Genomic DNA, 9,166 nt, shown 5'->3' on the forward strand with positions numbered 1-9,166 from the left:
ATATATTTATATATATGTTATGAAATGAAAAAGAAAGTGACGTTGGCAGCTTGGACAATAGAGACGCCCATCTCCTACATATTAGGGGGCCACGTCTTCTCAGGAGACGCCCTTCTTCTCCCACCAGGTCCACTTGAGACGCACGTCTCAAGTCTGTTTTGAAAGTGGAGAATTACACGCCGCAACGTACTTCTGCAGAGTCAATTAATGTGCTACATTTTAGGAGAAAAAAGGGGACCAGCTAGAATAAGCAGTTACCACAAAGAGCACTATATAAAGAACCAAATATTCACGTAAAAGGGGTTGGACCATGCTTAGTCCCAGCCATAGCTTTCAGTATTATTTTCATTCCAGCATTTTACTCTTCCAGTAATTGTTTTTAATTCTTGTTCATCTTTTCTCACAATAATTTCTACACCGGAAATTATTGTGAACCTTTAACGGATCTAACCTTACGTTAGATTCAGTTTTTATTTCCTTGTTTAATTTACGCCGAATAATTTCTGAAGAACAATCCAACCGACTTGTGGTGGAAGTTCAAGTACTCCAAGATTCAAGTTTTATTTCAGATTTATATTATTCAGGTTTATTATTTACCGCCTTTATTATTATTATTGCATGATATATTATATGCCAATTAATATGCCTAATATTATGAACCGAATTTATTTATGCATGTTTAACCATATTAATATGTCTGGCTAATTTATTTAGATATCGGTATGTAAAGTAAGTTAACCGTGGGATCCGAAATAAATTGGCTTAATTATGTTTTATTAAATATCACTTGTTTTTGGTTTGTATGTCTAATTTAATTAGTAAGTCTTAAAACCAATAGAGCGGAAGTTTGAGGGTTAAGACGGTCAAAGGTTAAAATCAATAGAGCGAAAGTTTGAGATCTTTAACTGGATAGTAGACATAGTGTCATACCCCAATTTTTGACCCTAAGATCATACATCAATTGCATTCAATCATCAATCAAGAGCACCATTGTGAAGCTTGATCTTTGATATTGTGATTATCTCTGAGGGGAATTATCGAGCATTTATAGCCTTTTATTTGTTTATACTAACCAAAAAAATCAAAAATATATGTTTTGTCTCTTTTGTTTATATTTTACTGGTGAAAGATCGGGCAAAAATCAAAACAGTGCAAGAAAACAATTTTTTGAAAATTTGAAGGTGGAAATCGATTTACCCCTGTGGGAAATCGATTTCCTGTGCGCAAAATTCAAAAAAATATAAGAGGGAAGCTTGACATCATTTTGGCACCTTTTTATTTGATCATTTTATCAATTTTCCACCTCATCAAAATTAACTCATTCATTAAACCCTCTTTAACCCCATTTTACCACTTTTTACCATTTAATTGCCACTTTAATCACCAATTAAACACAAGTTAATCACCAAACACAAAAAGACCAATTTGCCACTACTCTTGCTCCAATTCTATAAATAGAGCCTTCTACTCTCTCATTTCTCAAGCTTGGAGAGCCAAAAAATTGCTTGCAAATTCATTTCTCACCCTTTCCAAAACCCTCACCCAAAGTTCATTTTCATAAGATTAGTAAGGTTCACATTGAATCTTGCTAATTTTGAACTAAGCCTCCTACATTTCACTCTTTTCTTTGATTGTTCATCTCCATACTTGAAGGATCCACACTTTGTGCTTGTTCTTGAAGCTACTTCAACACTTTAATTCAAGAATTGGTAAATTTCTCAATTCTAAGATGTAGATCTTTGTTGCTTGTGTTCAATGCATCTTTGATGCTATATTGGTGCTATTTGATGGTGATTTGATGGAAAATTCGTGCTCCTATGGATATGTGATCATAAGGTGTTTGTATGTTTGCCTAAATCAAGTTTCAAAGTTCATAATGCTGTTTTTTTGAAAACTGTGCGCAGGAAATCGATTTCCTACAGAGGGAAATCGATTTCCACTCTGTTTTTTGCGCCCAGAACTGATCTCTGCACTCAGGAAATCGATTTCCTACAGAGGTAAATCGATTTCCAGTAAGGCAGAATGTGTTTTTTGCCTTTTTTATGCTTGTTTTGGCTTCCTACTTCCTCCACTTCATTAATATCATTGGATCTAGGATGTTGATAGGTTTGAAATGACCTAATCCATAATATTAGATGAATGATATTAATGATAGTGTGAGTTGATTATCTTTTGTGAATTTTATTCTTCTTCCTCCATTTCATTAATATCATTGGAGCTAGGATGTTGATAGGTTTGAAAGAACCAAATCCATAATATTAGATGAATGATATTAATGATAGTGTGAGTTGATTATCTTTTGTGAATTTTATTCTTCTTCCTCCATTTCATTAAAATCATTGGATTTAGGATGTTGATAGGTTTGAAAGAACCAAATCCATAATATTAGATGAATGATATTAATGATAGTGTGAGTTGATTATCTTTATGCATTTCATCTTCTCCTTCTCCTTTTTTTCTTTTGATCGATGAAAGTCTTAATACTTTGAGAATTCTTATGGATTCTTAGTAAAGACTAGATCGTTACCTATTTTCTTTTCGTGCGGTATTGCTTTCGGAAGGCGATCTACATATCGTTCTTCTCGCATGCATTAGCACATAAAGTTTTGACCGGCCTCGTTGTAGGGTGATTTCTACATAAATCACTTGGCGATCTGCTTAACATAGCGCAATATTTCGTGTCCCGAATAAAAAAGATCAAATATGGAAGAGAATTGTATGCGGTTGATTTAAGACTTGTGGAGGTTTTTATCGTGTAGTCGCTATGATTTTATCAAGCTTCTGATAAACCCCATTGAATTTAAATCCGAGTACATCATTCACTCACCATAGGTCTTCCTACTAACTTTGATAACATACTTGACAAGTTTCAAGATGGTTATCTTTAACATTTAACAACTAACTTTAATTTCCGCACCTTTACTATACCGCTCTTTATATTACCGCTCTTTATATTTCTCGCTTTATCGCTTTACTTTATCATTTCATCATATTTACTTTCCGTCATTTTCTCTTTGTCCACTTGGACATATGTTTATGCTTCTGTTATTTTTCTTTTGTCCACTTGGACCATACTTTATTTTTTCGTTAAAACACTAATAAATAACCAAAATCTAAAAAATACATAAGGTTCTCTTTGGACTATCTGTTATTATCCCTAGCACTTTGGAGATTCGGACTTATGGACCTAGTACCTCTGGACTCATTCCATTGCTATCCTGTGATCGTTCTGTCTGTCTGGCATTGTTCTGTTGTATGTTTATGTGTGCAGGTATTTCCTTGAAAGCCCTTGATGGTTAATTCCAAGGCATTGAGATAAGGATTTTACCCGAAAACAGCCGTTACTCTGCCCAATTTTCGTCAGAATCTTAATGTGCTTAATGAAAAATGGTGCTAAGACAATAAGTTCATCTGGGTCCCCAAGTGTTAATGTGTTGGTATTGATAAATCCAAAGGATGGGAAAACTACCTTGGCTCTTAATGTCAAGTGTTGGCTTCTTATTCGGTTAGACCGTTTCTTTCCTTAGCTTTTATTTTATGCATTAGGTTAGCCTCTTCATCTCCTCCCATTCTTAAATTTTCAAAATCCTCCCTTTTTCCAAAATATTCTTATGTTTGCAATCTTTTCAAAACCTCTTTCTTAAAAATATCTTTCGCCCTTAGTGGCTTTTCTTCAAAAGTTTAGACACCGTTAATTGTCGAAACGAGTGGTTATACTCCACGATTTTGAAATTGATTGATATAATGAGATCTTTTCCGCGTGAGAGAGCTAGTGGCATACTCGTTGATTTTATCCGAGTTGGCGCCCTTCTTTCATTTGCGATGCAAAGAACTTGTTTGTTCTCATGCTCAAGATCAATGGCTGAGTATTTCTCTCTAACGACAACAAAGTGTTTATTCGTTTTAAAAACGTTTTTCCCAAAAGCGGAACTACATTAGCTCTGACTTCTCCATTGCACCGAGGAGGTATGTAGGCCCAAAGCTTAACGCTTTGCCGAGCTTATTTTAAAAATAAAACAAACCGTTTTTAGCACACACACACAACACAGATTTTCAAAAAGGTTCCCGTGGAGTACCACGGATATGAGGGGTGCTTCTAACCTTCCCCTCATATAATCAACACCCGTACCTGAGATCTCTTTCTTGTTTTAAAAACAAAACTTTGGGTTTTTCGTTCTTTTCCCTTTTCCTTTGAAAAAATAAAGCGCGGTGGCGATTTCAAACGGAATATTGATTCGAGTCAATCCCATGGCTTCGATGTCAGATTTTCCCCGCTACACATAGGACATTGGTTTTAAGGATGGCGAAAGCGTATTAGAACTAATTAGAACTTATTTATTTTCAAAAAGTGTTTTTAAACCCGCGCGGGATGGCGAAAGCGTACGTTAGGGATATTAGCATGTTCCGAGTCAACAGAGCGAGAGTTTGAGATTAGGAGATTTAAGTAGATAACGACTTCATAAAACAAGCATTTTATTAACTATGTTGTTTTCAAAAAGCGTTTCTAAATCTGGTGGGATGGCGAAAGCGTACATTAAGAGTTAGGATCGTAGTCTGAATCAATAGAGCGAGAGTTTGAGAGGAGGACTTTTAAATAACATAGTTAGTAAAGATCTTTGATTTAATTAGAATCTGGCCAATGGAACTTCGGATCACCTAAGTTAGATGAAATACATACTGATATCCGTTTGTTATTATATTTTACCTAGATTTAAGATTTTAGTTTCCCCATTTATAAAAAAAACCCAAATATCATTAGCCTTAGCTTTACATAGTAACTTTAGATAACGGTAGGTCGATTTATAGTCCCTGTGGATTCGATATCTTTTAAAATTACACGACACGACTGTGCACTTGCAGTTATCCCGACTAATAGACACGCAAAGTCGCGATCAATAAATACATGAAATTTCAAATTAAAAATCACCTCTTCCATTGCAATTAACATCATTATATTCATTCATTTTCAAAATCAAGGGTTTTGATACTTCAACTTTTATTGAAAATTTTTCTACATGTGTTCTTCATATTATTTCAGAAAAATTTCTCTCTCATTCATAAACACTTGAGCACTAATATATCTTTATAAATTACTTGTTGGAAGGGAAGATCAATCTTAGTGATTGATACATATTCATCAATTTTATTACTAAAATATATTTCCAAAATTTAGTTATTATTGACTTCCTATCCAGGATTGTTGGAAGCAAGGGTTTTTTATTAGTGAGAGGATTGTTTTCATAATCAAGTTAGTAAATCCAAGAGGATTGTTCTTGGTGGTTGAAATCTTGTTGTCCATGAGTGTTGGAAACAAGTGAGTCATTAAGGGAGGATTGTTATCTTAGTGTACTTAGTGAAAATCCAAGAGGATTGTTCTTGATGTTTGTGTGGGTCTTGTACATGTCACAAACAATAATAAAATCTCTTTCATGTTGAAAGGGGACTGGAGTACTCTCGGGATGTGCGGAAAACCATTATACATCATTGTGTTCTTTATTTTTCTGCATTTACCGCTTTCACAAATCATAAACAGAAGAAAAAAAGTAACACATTTCTAAATTCTTGCACCAAACCAGAAAAATAAGAACAACTTGTTTCTAAAACCGGATAAATTTTCAAATTCCTAATTCACCCCCCTCTCTTAGGCGCACTCTTATACTTACAAGAGAGAGAGAGAGAGAGAGAGAGAGAGGGAGGGAGAGTGTGTTGATTAATCTTATAATTTTTCATGATTTATCAACCAACCTCATGATATCAATCAAGAACCAATACTTATTTATCCATAAATTAGAGAGAACCTTGTGTATGTGTGTGCGCGCGCGTGAGTGGTCTTCTTTTACCTACATCAAATTTCTTGACTAACACCTTATGAATTAGAGTGGTTATGAGACTCCTTAGCATTGTTCATTATCTTCATCCTTAGTCTTTTTCCATTGTTGTGGACCTTCATCTCTAAAGATTAAGTGTTGAGGGAGAATAGTGGCACATTACGGTATCTAATATTTTTGTGTGAAGTTTGTTGTTTGTAGCGTATGTATCATTTCTATAATATAGTTTGGCTCTTATTGGTATTTATCAAGAAGAGAGTTTCAGTATATTCTATGAAAGACATTGGGGAAACCAAGTACAGATTGTTTGACGGGCGGAGTTGGAAGATGTCAAACTTTGGTAAGATTGTGGAAAGGCTAGTCGCAGACAAAGTTGGGAATTGTCCAATTAACGCTTAGTTAATGACAATCACTCAGACAAGAAATCGATGGAACCAGGTGGATTGTCCCAGACGGATACTTGTAGCAGGTTATTATGGATAACAAGGTTATTGGATCAAAATCTCTAGGGATCTTATTTTTGTTAGCAGCTTGAGTATCTGCATCACCAGAGAGAATTATCGTGTGATAGTTTGTTGTAATTAAAATGTTTGTATCAAACTTATCAAAATAGTGGAAGATCGTAATTATTTCCCAATGGTTCTTTAACACCATTGAAGAGTGGAGTAGGCAAAATGATGACACGTCGAACCACGATAAATCTTTGTGTATATTTTCCTTCTTCCCTTACCTCCTTTAATTTTCTAGCATTCATTAATATTGCTATTGCATTAGTGTATCGTTTGTATGTCATTTAGGTTAGACCGTGCTTATAGAGATTTAATGTGTAAGCTTAGATATGTGATGCATCAATCTTATTGTATTACCATAAAGTCAATTATGTCATCAATGAACATTTATGTAAAGTGTTTTTAAATCGCCTTTGTTTAAAGTGGCTTTAGTGATCTTGTCATTGACTTGCAATAGAAATAATCAAGTTCTTAGTGATATCTTGCAATATTTCAATTGGTTTAATTAATTGAGATGTTTTCAAGCTTTTTTAGTGTTTTGTTTTGCTTTTGCGTTTGTTAAAATATCGGATTTCGTTTATGGTACCTAAAATATTTTTAAAATTGTCTTTTAGAAGAAAGGTTTATTCAACCCCCACCCTCATTCCCTCTTCTAGACTTTTTTTTTGTCCATATTCTCACCCAACACTTATATAATGGTTGATCAAAATATTTCTAATAAAAGATGTCATTCATTTAGGCTTTCAAATGGAGTTGTTCGATGAGATTAGATTAATGTAGCTATTATTATCAATGTCTTTGAGATTGACTCGTTCATCGTAAATAACAAAAATTAAGTTATGTGAAGAACAGAAACTCCGTTACCCATTGCTGGAAAAATTACCACCATTTAAATACACCTAATATAAGACCATCATTTAATTGTTATCTCATGACCATACATTTCTCAATACTAAGAATATAACTATAAACGTATCTTCTTGGTATAATTAATAAGAAAATAAAAAGGTAATTATTATGATTTTACCAATACTATGATGACTAAAAGTCTCTTTTAGACCACCTCCAGCGGTGGTTCTTCACATGGATTTGCCAGCATGGCAATAATTTAAAGATAACTTTTTTTTGGCATCATAACTCCACCCGGGCATCGCATTACAATTATACAACGGTTCTTTTAATATTTTAAGGTTTTAATATTAAAAGTAGCCGTTGTTAATGGCTAGTTACTTTTTTTTTAAGTTATTTTTTTGTTATTAATATAGTTTTGTGAAAAAAATTAACCAACACAAATTTTACCAACACTTTTATTTTTTCTTCAATTTCAAATTTCTCTCTCACAATTTCACCATTTTAACTCAAATTTTCATTTTTTTTACTTCAAATTACAATTGTTTAGGTCAAATGAATCATAATCATTTTCATTATCAACAAACTATGTTCAATTTCATGCAAAATTATCAAAATCCTAATCCTCAAAATTCTTAAATTCCACCGATGCCACCATTTTCTACTCAAGTTCCACCATTTTCTACTTAAGTTAGCACTGAAAAAGAAGAAAGGGTTGTTGTTAAAAAAAATCTCGAGAGCACTTTACAAGGGATGAGGATATACTACTTATCCAATCATGGCTCAATGTTTCAAAGGATCCAATTGTGGGAGTTGATCAAAAGGCTGAGAGTTTTTGGGTAAGAGTAGCTGCCAATTATAACGAGTATCGTGGGCAATCGCGGGAAAATTTAAAGGGACAATTAAAATGTCGATGGCATCGAATAAATAGCTTGGTTCAAAAATTTGTTGGGTGTTACAAACAAGCTGTTAATGGAAAGAAAAGTGGGACATCGGAGAACGATATCATGGCCGCTGCAAATGCATTTTTTGCTCAGGATCAAGGTACAACACTCAATCTTGAGTACGCATGGCGATTGTTAAAAGATGAACCTAAATGGATGGGAGAATCGATTGGAAGTTCTTCAAAAATAACAAAGACTTATGCTAGTGAGGCATCATCAGAGAACCCAGATACACATGTCCTGTTGCATGGAAAGGACAGTTTTGTCGAGGTGATCATGGTAAGCCCACAATCATGCTTGAAGCAGTTGCATCACAAGACTTATGGATTTGGCATGCCTTTTTTGGTATTGCAGGTTCAAACAATGACATTAATGTTCTAAACCAATCCAACGTGTTTAACGATATTTTGGAAGGAAATGCTCCCAATGTGGAATATACAATCAATGGGACACCATATAATATGGGGTATTATTTAGCAGATGGTATATATCCCGAGTGGGCTACATTTGTCAAGACCATTTCAATGCCACAGGAAGAAAATAAAAAGTTATTTGCTCAACCTCAAGAATCAGCTAGAAAAGATGTGGAGCGGGCATTTGGAGTGCTTCAATCTCAATTTGCAATTATACGTGACCCAGCACGTGCCTGGCACATGGACACCCTCAAGCATACCGTATATGCATGCATCATATTACACAACAAGATTGTTGAAGACGAACGACATACATATGGAGGTACTTTTGATTACTCTTATGATAATGTGGATGATAACAACTCAACAACCGAAACATTTAGCGGTCCTCATCCGAATCTTGCAACAAGACTACAAAGAAGAGCAAGTATTCGAGAAAAACAAGTTCATCGTCAACTTCAAGGAGATTTAGTCGAGTATATTTGGAAACGTTTTGGACATGTAGATGATGAAATTTAAGTTTAATTTATTATGTGATGTTATTTATTTTTATTATTTTTAATTATATGTCATGTATTTGAGATTAATATTAATTATCATTTTAAATTATAAGTTTAATTTGA

This window comes from Vicia villosa, linkage group LG2 (assembly GCF_029867415.1).
Source record: "Vicia villosa cultivar HV-30 ecotype Madison, WI linkage group LG2, Vvil1.0, whole genome shotgun sequence".
Lineage (NCBI taxonomy): Eukaryota > Viridiplantae > Streptophyta > Magnoliopsida > Fabales > Fabaceae > Vicia > Vicia villosa.